The 18784-nt window shown below is 45.8% G+C and overlaps 1 protein-coding gene across 3 annotated transcripts in view; it reads right to left on the reverse strand.

Annotated features, from left to right (window-relative positions):
- Nucleotides 1-18784, reverse strand: part of Cracd (capping protein inhibiting regulator of actin dynamics) — a 213696-nt gene that overhangs the window by 34285 nt on the left and 160627 nt on the right. For all 3 annotated transcript variants that reach the window (XM_075942928.1, XM_075942925.1, XM_075942927.1), the window contains exon 3: nt 15229-15400. The gene's annotated coding sequence lies outside the window, so the exon portion shown is untranslated. The remainder of the gene's footprint in view (nt 1-15228; nt 15401-18784) is intronic.

Here is an 18784-nt window from a genome sequence, read left to right on the forward strand (position 1 = left end):
AGATGTGTCCTGCTGTGATGCCTTCCACGTTGACAGAATGTAACCAGCGGGGCCACGACCGGGGCTGGCGCCATGCTATTTGGGTTTTCAGCCTCTCAAAGTGAGCCACACAAACTTTTCTATACACATCCTGGCTCGAGGAAGTCAGGTATTTTGTTAGAGTAATGGGCAATGGGGCTGGATGGAGCTCAGTTAGTAGAGGATTCAGGATGCACAGGGCCCTAGGCTTACTCTCTAGCATCAACAAGAAGAAAACAGATGTCTTTCCAGTTGCAGGGTTGCACCGGACATCTCCCTGATGAGAGGCAGGAACAGTGGGAAACTCAGGAGAAGGAAGCCCCAGGAGATAGCCACTCCTTACTCGGGCAGACATAGCAGCTTGCCCTTCCTGCGGCAACGCAGAACATTTCCAGGGTGACACAGGCAGGTCTCAAGGCTGAGGGAGCAGCACTCCCCCTTTCCTTAATGGGAGGTTCCCCTGAGACCAAGTGCAGGAAAGCGCAGGGTAAAGGTGACCTTCACCAGTCCCCCCATAATGTACTGCAACTGGATTGCTCATCTACCCAGGTCTAGACGGAACTCAGAAGATTATGGCATTTAATTTACGGAATTGCAGGAAGCACGTTAAAAGACCATCTGAGGTTCCGGGCCAAGAGACTCGGGTGAGAGCCCGTGCGACCTTAGTTACGAACAAACAGCCATGCACTTCCTGTGTGATGAACCCCACTGATGAGCGTTAGTTTCATCCTCTCATTTACTCGTTGCCACCCTCATCTTGCTAGAGACGATGTCGCGGGTGAGGACCACATCCAAAGCCATTCCAGTCCAAGCAGTAGAGTATCCTACTGAACGCAGCCCCACGCCAGCCAGTTGACATGCCTTTGGGACAGTTTTAGAGTGTGGCCATCCAAGAAGGACAGAGTGTATGGGGAAGGAAGGCAGGCAAGATGTGCCAGGAAGGCTGGAGTCTCAAAAGGCTGAAGACATGAAGTCACTAGAATAACGGTTCCGCCTTCAGGAGAGTCGCTGGCCTACATAGGACAGCAGCTTCCTGTGTGAGCCATGATGCAGTCTTGTTTTTGGAAATACAAAGGGAAAAGAAAGCTCTCACCATCTCCCAGTCCTAAGTAATGTTATTCACATAGGTTAAAAAAAGTGAACTTCCAGTTTCATTCAATGGTGCCACAAACAAGGTTTTCAACCAATGGGGTTAAACCTTTCCCTGTTTTCTGTCTTAAATTCAGACTTCTGGTTACAATTCAGATAAGAGAAGAATGATTCATTTCTACATAGTCTATGGAGCTTTTTATTTAAATTGTGTTTTTAGTGTGTATTTGTGCATGTGTGTGACTCGTGGGTGGAGCCCAGAAGTCAGCCTGTGTTGTTCCTTCTCAGAAGCCACCCACCTTGTTTTTAGGGACACGGTCTCTCACTGGGACCTGCAGCCTGCCCGTTAGGTGAGGCTGGCTGGACGGTACACTCCAGGGATCCTCCTGTCTCCCCAGGGATGACATGAGAAGTGTGCGCCTCTAAACATGCCTTCTCAGGCGGGTGCTGGGTCCCAGATGCAGGTCCTCACGCATGCGTGGTTAGCACTTTCCCTGGCTTATCCATCTCCTAACCCTTGTACATGGCACTTTTGCAAACAATTACACATATAAACAGGTCCTCAAATATTCATACCAGTATGTATGTGCCCACACATGGTTCCATGTTTAATGTTTAGTAAATTCCACTAATTTCTTACAGTTGTGTGTGCAGAGTACAATAAGGCCAAGCTAAATTCCATTTCAGTTGCCACGTCTGTCTTACCTGAGTCGCGAAGTTCTTAACATAGGTGTTCCTATTATTTTTGGTATGTAGGCTAGAAACTGGACCTTGTTTGCTTTACTGTGCTGGCCCCGGCTTTGATGTGGAAACACCCCTGCTTTTAGATGATTATATTAAAAGACAGATAAAGAATAAAAATACTAGTTGTCAAAATTATAGCAATTCTAAGAGGTACAGTGCTAATAGTAATTCTAGCTAAATATAGTAAGACATCACATCTTACTGTGTGTGTAGTTAAAAGTAATAAGACATTGTGCATGTGTATAGCTAAATACAATAAGACATCATATGTGTATGTGTGAGTGCGCCTATGTGTGTGTGTGCACATATATACACAAACCTCTTTACTATAACATATAAATCCTCCTGCTGTAATATTTAAAACCGTTGTGTAGGAACTGATAATAAGCCTGCTTTTTAGATGAGAAAGAAACTAAAGCTCGAAGCCAGCCTGGTCTAAAGAGTTCCAGGATAGACCAAACCTACAGAGAAACCCTGTCTCGAAAAACTTAAAAAAAGAAAAAGGAACTACAGCTCAAAGGCCTGTGGTGACCCTGGCCTCTGCTCCTTTCGTCTGCTCGTCTACTTTCACGGGCAGAAATAAGCCCACCCTGGCTGGGTGCGGTGACATACGTCCGTAATCCGGAACACAGAAGACAGGGGCAGAGTCATGAGAAGGAGCCACACACTGCAACCCTGCCTCAAAAACATGAAAAGAAATACAAACCCCACAACAACCAAACAAAACCCCAAAACAAAACAGAAATAAGCCCATGCCCATTCTGTCTTAAGTTTGTGTCTAAGTTTTAATATCTAATTTGTTTTTTAGCTGTTTTATTTTTTTCTCCCAAGATGGCTATCCTGTCCCTTTGCATTTCTATATAAATTCAATCCTGTCTTCCCCTATTCTCTTCCTCCCCTTTCTCTTGTCTTTGTCTGTCTGTATGTCTTTTATGCTCCTGCAATTACTTTCACAATGGGCTTAGATCTACAGACATATCTAGGACTGATGTTTTTACAATACTTTACCTTTTAATCTAGAACCTGGGGTGTGTCTGTGTGTTAAGATCATCTTTTGTTTTATTATCTTAGTATTTTTTTGTATTATCTTAGTACTTTTTTGAGTAGAGCTCCTGAACATATCCTGATAGATTTATTCCTATATATCTGGTGGGTTGGACTTTTTTGTAAGTGGTATTAAAAATCTTTATTTTCTGTTTTCTCACTGTTGGAATATATGATAAAATTGTTTTTAATATACCGATCTTATGAAAAGAGACTTTGCTAGGCTTGTTTAATAACTATAACAATATGATCTCTAAGTCTTTGAATATCCAAAATACAATTAGGTTGTCTACCACAAAACACCACTTTTACCTCAAGCCTTTCTTATCTTCTCACTGTTTCCTTTCCACACTGAGTCAGCTAAACTCTTTTGTTGACAAAAGGCAGATCTTGTGATGCTCCAAACCCAGGGAGAAAACACTCCACTATATTAAGATGTCTGGTATTGGCCAGAATTTTGTTGGATATGCTTTTATGGCTGTTTCTTTGAAAAATGAAATACTTCATCTTATTTTTCCTTTCAGAAGATTAAAATTTTGTATCTCGTTTGCTTTTTGACAGTTTTGCTCTGGCATGGGCAGGTGTGAACTTTCCTCTAGTTTGGAGTATTGCACGACTTCTTAAATCTGCGGCTTGATGTCTTTCATCCACTCAGGAAAAACTCTCAGCCCTTATTTCTCATGTTATCTCCAGCCATTTTCCTCTCATTTCTCTTCAATGGCCCAGCATGAGCCATTTGTCTTTTGCTCTCTTTTCTGGATCTAGCTTTCTTTTCACACTAATCTATATCTAATCTATATCTGCTGTCTTGATCCAGACCTTCCCGCGAGCTATACTCTAACCCACTCTTTGTCTAATATGCTAGTGAAACGATTTGTTGACGTTCTTAACTTCAGAATTATTATTTTTTTTATCTCAAACCATCACTTATTTGTTTTTTAATGGATCCCAATTTCCCAACAAGATTCTCTGCCATGTCAACAAGAGTCTCTGCCATGTCAACTATTGTCCTGAATGAACCAACCACAATTGCAGGCAGCAAACAACAAGCGGGGAGGATTCTTCGAGCCAATCACACACTGGTCCATGGCTGACCAGCTGCCTCTACAAGACTTGGACTCTCCTTTGATTTGTCCCCACCTCTAAGGTAGCATCTGAACTCTCACCTGAGAGCTGGGTTATGTCCCAGCATCCCCATCCATGCTAGTCCGTGAACTACTAGCCTTCTTCCAGCAACACAGACTACTAAAACTTGCCCTGGTTTTCCACCCTCTGTCCCGGGCAGGTATAGCAATAATAATTCAGAAGGAAATCTGCTGCCCAGACACGGCTTCATTCTTTCGAGTTTCTCTTCTATTACAGAACTTTTACCTTCTGCTATAATTTATACACTCTTTAAAAAGTTTATTTAAAATTTTCATGTTATGATAATATTCTTTCTCTCCTGAGTCATCCCAGATCCTCCCCACCTCCCCACTCAACGACCTGCATGTTCTGCGCTCCCATCAACAACCACCCCCTCCCCAGAAAACAAAAGTAACAAAACAAAACCCCCTAAGACAAAAAAGATGAACCCTTAACAAAAACACAGCACAGGAAACATGGAATTCGTGTGTGTTGTCAGACTCCTGAGCACAAGGCCTCCCAGGAAGTGTGCTGGACATACCCAGGGGCACTCCGTGGGAGAAAACCTATCTTTCTTCCCACGGCAGGTATCGATTGCAAATAGCTTCTTAGTTAGGGGTGGGACTTGGTGTCCACTTCACCTTCTATCTCCATGCTGGGATTCTGTCTGTCTTGAATTCGTTCAGTCTCCTGTGTGTTGTTACAGTCTCTGAGTTCATACGTACATCTGGCCTGTTGCGTCTGGAAGACAGTGTCTTCTTGGAGTTACCCACCAACATCTGGAGCTGATGGTCCTTCTGCCTCCCCTTCCACACTGGTCTCCATCCATCCTTGAGAGGCAGGATTTGATACAGACCTCCCACGTAGGGCTGAGTGCTCCAAAGTTAGAGATCTTAATCTCAAATTCTGGCTACTATCCCAGCCTCAAACTCTAATGTTTGAGTTTCCAGCCGGAGGGCATTTCCCCTAGTTCTGCTGATTTCTGTCAGCCACCTGCATTTTTTGGCCTCTTGCCTTGAGCCAAAAGGCCTCTAATAACCACAGGAGAGAAAATAGCAGGTAGAAGATGGGGCTCAGCTCCAGGTTTCCTTCTCTCCAGGAGATAAGTGCTCAAGGCTGTGTCTTGGCAAGAAGATGCTGCAAACAAACATGATTTCAACTCTCTATCTGTATTTCTAGGCATTCCTCCCAAAGACATTGATGGTGATAACCACAATCTATTTTATCACAGAAGTAAAAAAGGAATTTTTATATTTATTGAGTTTTTTGCATATGATAAACACATTGGAACTTTGTGTTGACATAGCCATGGCTCTGTAGTCCTGGCCCTCGGAAGGATCTGGAATTCAAGACCATCCTTGGCTTCAGAGCAAGTTCAAGACCAGCCTGTGATATATGGCCACTACCTTATGGAGATCAAACACGGTTATGCCTTTTTTCTTGTTAACTTTAGTTTTGTTTCATTTTAGAGCACCGAGAAGAAATAGGAGGGGAGGGTGATGATTGATTTATTAGGTTCATGAATGAATACTCGCTTGTAAGTTACTTCATCTAAATGCTCAACTGTTGTTTATATAATAATATTCAATTTTTAGTAATCTCACATCAATTCGGGCTCCAAGCACCTCTACCACGTAGATGACTCCCTGTTCTCCAAGGCTGAGGCTGAGACAAAGGCCACACAAGTATTACCCAAAGTCTCAGAGTTTGAGGCAGGCTGGAGTGGAAACCAAAAAGCCCGCACCGTGGAGAGCTCAGCTTGAAATGTGTTCCAAGGAACAAAGAGCTTGGTGGAAGCCTTGTCCTTAACCAGCTGGAGACTTCAAATTACAGGACTGGGAGTGGAGGGCCAATTTGCCACGAGCTGTACCTTCTGCAGAGCTCATCTGGGCCTCTTTAGCCTTGGCATTTAAAGGTCACTCACAGTTGATGGTGAAGTAGGCCAGCCCCGTTTCTTCTGCTTTCCTTTGTTGTGAAGGAGGGAGGCAGGAGGCCTCTGCAGCCCTTTGCTTCAGCTTTCTTCTAGACCCCCCACCCTGTGTTGGAAGGCTGTACCCCTGCTCAGATAAGGGAGGGACTTGGTGTGTGGAGCCTTCTCTTCAGAAGCTGGACAACCGGAGCAGCTTCTGAATGACAAGAGATACCACACCCACGCCCTGCCCCCCAATCTCACGGTTTTAACTCTTACTGCTGGATCGTGCATACAACCACTTCACTGCCATTTTAACTTAAACGAGATCTGAAGTGAAAAGTTCTCGAGAGAGGAAGAGAGGCCACTTGGAACGCTCCCACGGCGTCGGTCTGTGAGGAAGTCTTCATAAGGCCACTGAAAATCATGGCCACGGCTACAAAGGTCAAGGAGAGGACTACTTTCAGCTTGGTAGGACCAAGCGACAGGAGTTTCTGGGTTCTAGCTAGTACTCACCACTCCATAAAAGGAGGATGACCAGCCCATCAGAACCTCACTTCCCTATTTCTGTTCTAGCTGTGTGTCATTGTCATTGATGTGATTGGTAGTGGCACAGACGCTGAACCTCTAAAAAACTTATGTTGAGCTTTGAAAGCATCAGGATCAGCTTTTGGTCTTAGCTTCCGTTCTTTGTGAGCTCCCATACCTATCTTCTCAAAGGCACTGACAGCAAGGGCACGGGGCTCTCCTGGCTCTAGACATTGCCTTTATTCCTGTCTTATGTAAATGTTATCCAGTAACGTTGCTATAAAGAAAAGAAGCATCTTTAACAACTGTCTAACCCTCTCTTCAAGTCATGCAATGGATTCAGCCACTTGGTCATCTCGGCAAACTAGTGGGAATGAGATCAAGCTCGACATTTCTGCAACACTTCTGTTCTCCCCATGTCTTCCAGGACCTGCATCGTATTTTTCCCAGTGAAGTCAGATCCAGGCTAAGATTGTCATGATTGACAGTTGTCCTTTAGCATTTAAACACCCCTCAAAGTCAATACAGAGCTGAAGAGAATGACTACAAAGCCAGAGTTCCCAGGCCTATACCAAACCTCCTGCATTTCTCTACAGAGACAGGTTGGCTGCTTCTCACATCTGTACACAGCACCCACATCCTCACATCTGTACACAGTACCAACATTCTCACATCTGTACACAGCACCCACATCCTCACATCTGTACACAGTACCAACATCCTCACATCTGTGCACAGCACCCACATCCTCACATCTGTACACAGTACCAACATTCTCACATCTGTACACAGCATCCACATCCTCACATCTGTACACAGCACCCACATCCTCACATCTGTACACAGTACCCACATCCTCACATCTGTACACAGTACCCACATTCTCACATCTGTACACAGTACCAACATTCTCACATCTGTACACAGTACCAACATTCTCACATCTGTACACAGTACCAACATCCTCACATCTGTACACAGTACCAACATTCTCACATCTGTACACAGTACCAACATTCTCACATCTGTACACAGTACCAACATTCTCACATCTGTACACAGTACCAACATTCTCACATCTGTACACAGTACCAACATTCTCACATCTGTACACAGTACCAACATTCTCACATCTGTACACAGCACCCACATCCTCACATCTGTACACAGCATCCACATCCTCACATCTGTACACAGCACCCACATCCTCATTAACTGCTCAGGACCCATTAACTATGAGCCAGGGGCTTTGACTGGATGGAGTCAATTCTGAGGTAAGGTGTGTTGTGTTAGCATTGAGATACTCCTCTTTTTCTACATCCTAGAACATCACAGCCTCCGCCCTATGGTAGCAATGGATTTGAAGGGCAGGAAGGAGGAGACAGTGGTATTTCTCTCTTGTTTCTCCTCTTTTCTCCTCTCGCACTTCATGTGCTCAGTTGGCATTAACTATCGTAGGAGGCTACTTCAGAGCAAATCACAGTGTCCTTGGCCCATTTTGTCAGGATACAGAACAAAGCACAGGGCTGTTCTGAAGGTCTCATTTCTGTGCTCAAAGATCTCAGGCAGCATGGCTGGGGCCTGCTGAATTGCTGTCCTCTGCTGCAATGCATGGATTGGATTATTATGCTGAGAATCTCATCATCAACAACATTTTAACCTCTGTTCAGGCAAAGATTGCATTCACTGTTACTGTTGATTTTGAAGCCATTTCGGAATATCTCCCTGGACCACTTCAGAGGATGCTGCAGGCACGATGCCCTGTTGCTGGGACAAGGGTAGGCAGTGGGGTCACAGAGCATGTGTTCTTGGTTACAGGAGAAGATGTGCGTATGTGGAGCCCACAAAGTGAAAAGGAAGAAAGGAGAGACCATTGAGGGCAGCTGTTGGACTAGGGGGTGTATGATGTCACTCTGCCTGGGTTTTACCTCCAATCTATTGTGATATGACCGACATCTGTAAAGACCTTCAACTCAAGCCTTTGCCAATTGTGCGTTCTCTCGGACTCTGCGTTCATTGTGAATCGTCCATTTGCCAGCTCAGAAGACAGCAGTGTTTCCCCTTTGCCAAAATCCTACGGAACAAAGCCGTATGTTTCCCCAGCATGCAAGGATGGGATGGGGCCTGAATTACTCTGGCCCTGGAAAGTGAAAGTTCTGTTGGGTAGGACTCAGTGCTTTGGACCAGTGTGTCTGTATGCACGTCTGTGCCGTACATGAACACACTGTGCATAAGGAGGCCAGAAGAGGGTGTTGGATCCCCAGGTGTGGAGTTGAGGATGGCTACGAACCACCGTGTGGATGCTGGGAATGGAAAGGTGGATGCTGGGAATGGAATATGGGTCTTCTGGAAGAGCAACCAGCGATCCTAACTGCTGAGGCATCTTCAACCCCTGATTAGACCTTAATGACACTGCTGAACGCCCAGCCCCCAAGTCTTCCATATTCTCTAAGACATCAGGCGATATGTTTAGTGATGGTTGACACTGTAGTTACGCCTTCTGTAGAGCTAAAACCATCCTGCCTGACAGTTCTCCAGCCACTACGCAAAGCGCTGGGCACATTCCAAGACCCACCCACAGACCGTAGAGTCCTAGCCCACAGAGGGAAATTCTCCCATCTGAAGGCTCTCTGCAGCTGCGCCGTGAATGGTGCTTCAGGCCAGCGCACTCCCCACCCCCTGCTTCTTAAGTCTTTGTCTCGTCCTTTTTTTTTTGGACAAGCATCGTGTAATTTGGGGCCATAGATATTGGGTAATTACTATAGCAATGACTTCAGGCATAAGGAAATATAATTACAGTCCAATTTCAGCTTGTTTCCATGACAACGGGGCAATTGCAATTGATCAGCAGTTTTCTTTCTAAACAGATCTATGAGTCCCATTCAAATAAAATGCTAATGAGCAATTAAATATCCTCGCCAAAAAAAAAAAACCAACCCTACATTTGTTAGGAAAGACTGGAAGCAGACTCGATCAGGTGTGGCATCTTTGACAGGCACCCTGGATTCTGGGATCCTGTAAAATATGTGATGCTCAGCAGACCATAGAGGACCAAATTGTCTGTCAATTACAACAGAGACAGGAAACGGGAGACACCCTGAAGTCTTAAAATAAACAGTCTAGAGATGGGAGCTAGGGGGCTGTCTGATTGTCCCTGTATCACAGGACAAGGAGTCCCCTAGAACGTCTCTCAGGCTCTGGACTCCTCTGGCGTCCCTGCAGGCCTACCTTACTTCTCTGTTGCCCCAGTGGAAAAACCTCCCTATCATGTGAATCAGTTTCCTCTAAGTTTGTGCTCTGGCAACAAAACGCAAGTCATCAGGGCCACCATCTCTATCTCTGGTGACATTACCGTGTGTTTATAAAGTGCTTTACAACAGACCGTGCCGTATTTGACCTTATGCCAATACTGGGAGCCGGCAGGTTATTTAGCAGATCCAGGGACTGATGACTTAAGTGTACCCAGCTCCTGCAGTCTTAAGACGACCCTGCCTCCTCATCTGCAGCTTCCCTTAGAGCAGCTACTACTGGTTCACCAGTAAATACCCTTTCCCTAGACTTAGGCAACCCAGGTTGACTTCTAGCCAGTTTCAAATTTCCATTCAATTGTTCCCCCCGCCCCCCGAGACAGGATTTCTCTGTAGTTTTGGAGCCTGTCCTGGAACTAGCTCTTGTAGACCAGGGTGGCCTTGAACTCACAGAAATCCGCCTCTACCTCACGAGAACTAGGATTAAAGGCGTGCTCCACCACCTGGCTCATTCAATCGTTTTTAAAGTCTCTATTCCCTGTTTAAATTAGCCACAAGTCTTACGGGTGGAGGATAAATGGTCAAGTATAATTTATCTTTTTTGGAAATCGTCAAGGCCAAGTGACAGAAAACACACCCTGTGCCCGGGGAGCCTTGAGCTGTGTCAAGATTTCACTGGAGAGTCGTCTCGTGATGCCAACTGTGGCCTCTCCCTTTTCTGGCAGGTGACAGTGATGGTGCCCTCCTCATCGTGGGAGGAAACTAGAGGATGAGGTGGGTGACTACTGACTTGCAGAGTGGGGACCCCAGTAAAATAAAAATACAGTGTTTGTGTATCTATTCATTCAACATTTCCTGAACGCCTAGAGTATGCTGGGCGGGCTAGAAATACAAGCAGGGTCGGTCATAAGACTTAGGGAGGGGAAGAAACTGGGAGGAGACGTTGCTATGATTTCAATAAGAAGGGCTCGCATTAGAGGCTGGTCTTGAATGGTGGCACCATCTCAAGAGGCTCTGTAAAATGTAGGTGGCGCTTAGCTCGAGAATGCAGGTGTGGGTCCTTAGGGTCCCTGGCCCCGTCCTGTCTTTTCCCTTTGTTTCCTGTCCACCACGATGTGAACAGTGTTTTCCTGATGCCTGCTCCCACTGCCAGGATGGTCTACCCAAGTGCATGGGAACCAGCAGACGTGGACCAGTTCTTCTGAAGTCATGAGCCAAAAAGATCAATTTTCCTGGAAGTTACTTTTGTCCAATAGTCCTGTCGCGGTTATGCAAAATTAACAGGCTGATAAGACGAAGGGGAGCAGAGGGGACTTGCTTCCCTGGGGAAGGCACAGCTGCACAGAAATGGAGGATCAAGGGGGAATTAAGTGAAGGAAATAGAGATGGGGTTGTTTCAGATGAAAACCACAACATATCAAAGAAGCTGGTTGAGGTCGTAGCCACATCTCTGCCATTAGGAACACTAGCATCTGTCTGAAGCTCAGTTTCACTGCTTGTAGAATGCAGGCAGCAGCTAGAGACTCAAACTTAAATCCTTTTTTAAAAAGGATTTTTATTTCTTTTAATTATGTACATGCCTGTCTATGTGGACATGTTTACACATGAGTACACATGAGTGAGGCCAAAGGTGCCGGATTCCCTGGAGCTGGAACAGATAGTGAGCTACCTGACATGGGTGCTGGGAATTGAACTCGGGTCCTCTGGAAGAGCAGTACCAACTCTTAACCACTGAGTCATTTTTCCAAGCCCCTGCCCGAAATTGTTTATGTACATACCAGCAAGGGATGAAGGTTCTAACCACTATATGTTTTTGCTAATACTTAAAAAACAAAACCAACTATCTTTTCGGCTGTAGTTCATGTGTGTGCAACATGTTTCCCTGTTGAACAAACAGGGCTTATTTGTAACAAATTTCTCTTTCTTTTTTTCTTCATCCCTTCCTTTCTCTCCCTCCATCCGTTCTTTCTTCCTTCTTTCCTTCCTTTCTTCTTTCTCTCTCTTTTTCTAAGAAATGTCTATCCAAATTCTTTACCTATTTTCTAAAGAAGTTTTTTTTGGACCTTTTATTACTGAATTGTAAAAGATCTCTGCCCACCCTGAACATGCTGATCTATCAGAGCTATTGTTTGAATGTGTTTTCTTTCATTCTGTGGAGTTTTTGCATTCTTTGAACTCACTGGAGACACAAAATCTCTAATCCTATATCTTGTAACCTGGATCGATTTTTCTCAGAAGCCTAATAGATTCTTATGAGTATCAGTTCCTTAGGACTTTGCTTTTGATAGGACCTTTCTTTGTGGCCCAGGTTGTCTTGCTTTAAACAAGTAAGATATTTGTGCCTGAATCATAAAGGTATTGTCTGTGGTTTTGTTTGCTCGCTTGTGACATTTTTACCTGTTTATGTAAAGTTAGCACATGCCTATAGAAAGAGATGGAAAATTCTCCCTTATTCTGTTTTTCCCTCCTTGCCGTCTTTCTGATAGAAACTCACTATGAAGCCTCAGCTTTCTCACCTGTAAACTGGAGATAAGAATCTTAGAGAGTTGCGGCACGGCGTGAATTCATCTATGCAAAGCACATTAATGCTACTATTGAGAGGTCACTTTAATAAATGCCATTGGAGATTCTCCAAGAAAGAAGAGTCTGCAAACAAAGGAACCTGCTATATACGACATCCTTCTTAGAGACTCGCATGGTGCATAACAGAGTTATGTAAAGTCCTACGTAAAATTCTTAACATACATGTATACCAAACATATTTACCAAGATGACTCTTCCTCTTTTTTTACACGTAACATTCATCTCTTCCGCTTTCTGTTATTGCTGTTTCTGAGACAGGGTACTGCTATGTAGCCCCGCTTGATCTGAAACTCACAATGTAGCTAAGGCGAGCCTTGAACTCACAGCAGTCCCGCTGCCTCAGCCTATCAAATGCTGACATGTTTATCCAACATCCTTTTGGAAATATACTATCAATTGTATTTAATTAACAAAGGAAATGCTATTAAATTGTTAAAAGCCATCATGGTTTAAATTTCACTTTCGCAGAGGCATGCTTAAATTAAAAACACCAGCCAAGGAGCCAGGAAGGCTCCTGAGCTACAGAAAGAGCAGGGTCCCTTGAAAGCCCCAAGGAAAGCCTTAGGTGTCCTGCGACTCCCTGTGCACTGCAAGTGAGCTTCACCTGCCTCTTCCTCTTGAGTGTCGGGATTAAAGGCGTGTGCTACACCACCCAGCTTCATTTCTAAATCTTCATGCAGTCAACTGAAAGTAATTTTAGGAAGCCCTATTTTTCATGTTTTTCCACTTGTAAATGGGGCAGATGAGGAGAACTTCAACTGCACTGCACGGCATTCATATCGTCAGGTGGTGGTGGCGCACGCCTTTAATCCCAGGCACTGGGGAGGCAAGAGGCAGGCGGACCTCTGTGTGTTTGAGGACAGCCTGGTCTATAGAGCAAGTTATAGGACAGCCAGGACTACACAGAGAAACCCTGTCTCGAAAAAGGAAACAAAACAAAGTATGTTCTGTACCCAAAGTGGTACAGAACAAAAGTCAATAATAAGACCAGGGACATCACCTATGCAGTCATGGAGTTGCTTGACCTAATGTGGAATTTTCCATGATTTCTTTTTTTTTAATATTTATTTATTTATTTATTTATTTATTTATTTATTTATTTATTATGTATACAATATTCTGTCTGTGTGTATGCCTGCAGGCCAGAAGAGGGCGCCAGACCTCTTTACAGATGGTTGTGAGCCACCATGTGGTTGCTGGGAATTGAACTCAGGACCTTTGGAAGAGCAGGCAATGCTCTTAACCACTGAGCCATCTCTCCAGCCCTCCATGATTTCTTAAAGCCTTCAGGAAAACCCTCAAGAGGTAAATGGAACACAGAACTTATGGGAAGAGAACGTGTAAGAGTTCAAAGCAACTCTACAGGACACAAGGGACTGGCAAAGCTGCAGCCGACTGCAAAAGAAAGTGTGTTTTCAAAGAACCCTCTGAGCAAAGGTGGGCTCTGAGGGCGTGACTTCATGAGCCTTGGTCCCTCTTTAGTAGTGTTGAGCTTCATTCTGCTACGAGGGGGGAAAGATCCGCATTTGTGTTCACAGCATGAGAAACGGAAATGAAATCGGGATTGGCCCCCACCGGATAACAGTCAGCATTACGGAGAGCCCCCCACCCCACCACAGCGGCCGGTGGATCAGGATTGGTCCCCACCGGACAATAGTCAGCATTACGGAGAGCCCCCAACCCCACTACAGCGGCCGGTGGATCAGGATTGGTCCCCACCGGACAATAGTCAGCATTACGGAGAGCCCCCAACCCCACTACAGTGGCCGGTGGATGAGGATTGGCCTGCACCAGACAACAGTCAGCACTATGGAGAAACCCCACTACAGCGGCCAGTTACCTACTGGTTGCTCTGCTTTCCTTCCACAGAGTTTTATCACTCTAAAGGGCTACAATTAAGTTGGCCATTTTCTTCTGTGGTAAGAACGGTGGAAAGCAAACACAGGCTTGTCAAGCAGAGTCAGAGCTGGTTAGAGCTAACATGTGCGGCCGGTGAACACTGCCAGCTCAGTGGGTGTCACCTGTCTGAGGGTTTTGTATCACAACAGTATCCACTAGGATTTCCTTACTGTCACACACTCTAGGGGGCATTTTTGTCTTTGGCGTGTGTTAGGGAGTCGGGTGCCAGCACTCACTAACAAGCTGAAGAAAACCTGGCCCCTGAGTTCACAAGCCAGCCTCGTAAGAGGCAAGCAAATCAACTATTTCCATAGAAAGGAATATATTCTTTGTTGAGTCAGGCTGGAGATGCTAATGAGTACAGCAAGGCTGAAGAAATCAGACGGGAGGGTTGGGGTGGCTTCTCCCAAGGGACGATTTCCAAGAGCAGTACCCGAGTTTAGTCATCCCTGACTCGCGCGCCTCACATCCCAGCACTAGGTGACAAAAGCCCCACCCCAACCCTCCAGGCTCTGGTTCTGAGATTCTTAATCAGATTTAGAGCCTGTGTCCTATAAGAGGGAGAAAGAAGTGGGAGAGAGGGAGAGGGAGGAAGTTGAAAGGAAAAAGATAAAGGAGGAAGAAGGGAAAGAAAGTTAAAGGTTCTGTGGGGAGAGCTCACCCCCAAAGCAGCTAGAGGTTTCCTGGGGTATAAGGGTGACCTCACTGAGCCTTGCCTCACACATGAAGTCTGGACTGTGGCTATCTTTTCTCTGCCATTAGGGTCATAGGAACTTGGTCATCAGTCAGAAGACCCTTTCTTGAGCCAAGCCAGTGAAGTGCCGCCCTCCACCATCAGTGAGGACAGAGAAACGCAGGCTCAACCTTTGTCAAGGTGACTTCTCCACCCAGCACACCGGGTGCCACCCTCACGCCCAGGTGGGACACCTTTATGAAGCTGGCCCTGCCCTCCAAATCCCAAACCCACACTGACCCTCCAGGCATCTCTTTCCTCACCCCGGGACTCTGTCAGAGAGGCGCAGGGAAAGGGAAAGTTATTACCTCAGATTGCTTTCCAGGGGCTCATCATCTGAAGAGAAGGTCCCATTGCTGGCGCCCTGGGGAGCGTGCCTCTGCCTCTCAGCTGGTCCCTCCCTGGACAGCAGGGTGCTCTTCTTTTTCCTTTTGCCAAACAACTTCTTAAAAGGCTGGAACTTGCCTCCCTTCTTCTTGTCTGTGAATTACAAGACAAACACACAGCTGCAGTTGGATAGGGCTGTGCCTCTGAACCTAGGAACAAATTACCACTCAGCCACCCCTGGCCAAGAGAGCCAGGGCAAAGGGCAGCCATAGACAAAGCCCGCTGCTGAGAACGCCAGGGCCGCCCAGGCGCCAAAGTGCAGAGTGAGGTAGGGCATAAGCCACAGGCATGGTGCACCTTTTGACCCCCAGGCTTCTAGAAGATCAAGAAGAGGCTCCAAGCTGTAAGACCATTGAGGCACCCCCCACACCACCCAAGGGTGGTGCCTCCTTTCTTTAACAAAGCTAATGGACAGGGTCATCCTCTGGGAGAAGCTGAGAACAGCATCCAAGCCACACAGGGATTTAAGAAGCATATAACATAAAACTTCAATCATTCTGTTCTAGCCTTGCCGCATACAGAAGATAATGGTTAACTCTTGGCACAAACTTTGCCCCATTGCCACCCATGACCATATAGTCCCTGTTTATCCCTCATGTCTCCTTTAAAATTCTCCTATGAAGAGACTCCAAGCAGCTGCCACAAACCTCTCCCCGTGTATCACTGCATCCAGTAGGGACCGAGGCTTTGCCCCTGCGGGTCTTCCCCTCTGCTCCTTTGAATACAAATTCCTTCGCCTCACTCCAATTCAGCCATGGGACAGAAAGTGTAAACCCTGCTCTGCCAGAAAAGCCCAGTTCATCAGCTTTCCCTGAGAACCTTGGAATCATTCTCGGGGTAGACTAGTGACCATCTTTAAAACTGTTTAGTGGGGCTGTGGTGGCGCATGCCTTTAATCCCAGCACTCAGGAGGCAGAGACAGGTGGATCTCTGTGAGTTTGAGGCCAGACTGGTCTACAGAGTGAGTTCCAGGACAGGTTTCAAAGCTACAGAAAAACCCTGTTTTGAAAAACCAGAAAAAAAAATTCCAAGAAACCAAACCTGTTTCACTCTCATTCCCCTGCCACTGCTCAAGGACTCACTAGAAAGACTAGTCACCACAACGGCTCTGGGCTCTGTGGCATTAAGAGACATCATTAGTGTCCCTGTCTGTGCACGAGGGATCAGAGGCAGACAGGAACTAACTCGCGTGTGCTCCAGGGGACATATTCTTGAAGTGAGAGTGAGGGTGTCTAAGGAGACAGGACGACAGAAGATCACAGCATGTATTGAAAATCCCCACAGGAAACACACACACACACACAAAAGCGAACAAGAGTCCCAGAACACTGCGGCCACAGCCTCCTATAGCGGGACCTGGGTGTGACTGGCAGGTCAGGGATCTAACAAGCCAGCACTGCATTTTCCTGACGTGCCTCAGCTGTGGCCTTACTGAGACTTCATTAAAAACGGTGAACCTGAGTGTTCCTTGGAGTTCAAGATCACCCTGGACTATTTAGCGAGTTCCTAGATAGCCTGGCCAAAACGAAACTGAACTGAGTAAGGAGTGGTTCAAACCCTTTCACTCCAGACTGTGAGATAAGATGCCAAGGAAGCAAACAGAGACGCTGACAGAGGCACAAACAGACCTCAACTTCAGTGGGACCCCAAGTGAGACCACACTTAAAGGACTCTACCCTATCAGAGGCTTGGTCCACAGTATACAGTAAGATGAGGAAATACACAACACATTTAAGAACATATTTTTAAGTGGTAAAGACAGTCAGGTGTGCTGGCACATTCCTTTACTCTCTGCATTTGCAGAGAGGAGGAAGAGCTAGGTGAATTTGAAGCCAGACTGGTCTACACAGTGAGTTCCAGGCCAGCCAGGGCTACACAGTGAGAATCTGTCTCCAAAAAACACAAGATTAAAAAAAAAAGATATGAGGATCTGATTTCAGGCATTTGTATGTCTCCAGTGTGTCCAGGCGCGGATATGACGGTGATAATATTGACACCTGCTTCAGGAGGACATCGATGACGCCAGCGGATAGAAGGCTGAAGACGGGTAAGTGACAGCTGGGCTGGGCAGCGTCACAGTAAACAGTCAATAACTTACAGCACATTCCATTACCCTCAAGGCATAATTCTTCCCTTCTCCTTTTATAAAGCTCCCCGTGTCTTCCCATCACACACACACACACACACACACACACACACACACACACACACACACACACACACACATTTCTAAGCTCAGATTTTTCTATTAGGTATGCCCCGAGAGATAACATCTCAAATTAAAAGCACCAGTTAGGATCCCCTGCCTTCAGCATGGGCCCACAGTCTAGTTCTCCAGGCAGAGCAGAGAAGGGAAGATTATGCTTAGAATTTATAAATAAAGAACAATGAATATCATGCTAAAGACTGGTCAAGGTGGATCTGGAGATGTTCAGGAGAGCTGGAACCAAGGGAGATCATTACAACAAGGAGGTAGCCAAAGCACAGTCTTTAGTCGTTGGACAAGTGATTGGCATGCGAAATCACCAAGCTAACTTAATCCCGTGTCAGCCAGAGCCCTGGACATCATCTTATTCTCCTGAAAGCCACCAGGGAAAGTATTTGCTGTGCGGTGACATTGTTGAAGTGGTGACCAGAGCAGAGAATACAAACGCAAGGGCATAAACACGAGAGCCCGGAGAGGACGCTGGGACACAGTGACCTTGACTCAGAGCCCGCGTGGGCTTCCCACAGCAGACGGACGCTCCTGCAGGGCAGCCTGCCGAGGGAGGGCCGTGAAGCAGGTGCTCTTTTGATTTGGGCTCCACCTTAAGGACAAACCACAGCTTATCAAGAGTACACGTGCAGGTGTCATGGAGGAAGACCTGTCAAAGTCCAAGTGTCAGTGGGGCATATCTCGGGGACCCAGGAATGCCGAGGTAATCACAGTGGAGGGAGAGAGCAGTTACATGCAACCCCACTCCACACTGGACTGTAAGCCCTTCCTTCCGAGCAGGAGAAAGAAACACGTTAAACCCTAATAACACCAACTTCTCTTTAGAGGAGGACCCAGAACACACTAGCTCATGCCTGCTTGGTGTCTGAGGACATCTTAGGTGGGAAAAGTAACTTCCTATCCTCATTTCCAAAATATATATTATGCTTCCTACCAGAAATATCTTCATATATTAAGTTTAGAAGCTCATCTTATGATGATTTTACTGTTAAATCTGTGAATATTCTAAGATTAATTTCTGAAAAGATTTAGCAATGACACTTAGGTTTATCCTCCATTTAGACAGTAAAACAAAGTGACATTAATAGAGTATGAGTTCTTTTTAAAATTATTTTTTTACTTTTTGAGAGTAAACTGTAATTCCATCACACCCCTACTTTCCTCCCTACAAGCCCACCCATATATCCATCCTTGCTCTCTTTCAAATTCGGCCTTTTTCTCATTAATTCTTATGACATACATATAGTATATGAATATACACA

This window comes from Microtus pennsylvanicus, chromosome 12 (genome assembly GCF_037038515.1).
Source record: "Microtus pennsylvanicus isolate mMicPen1 chromosome 12, mMicPen1.hap1, whole genome shotgun sequence".
NCBI lineage: Eukaryota > Metazoa > Chordata > Mammalia > Rodentia > Cricetidae > Microtus > Microtus pennsylvanicus.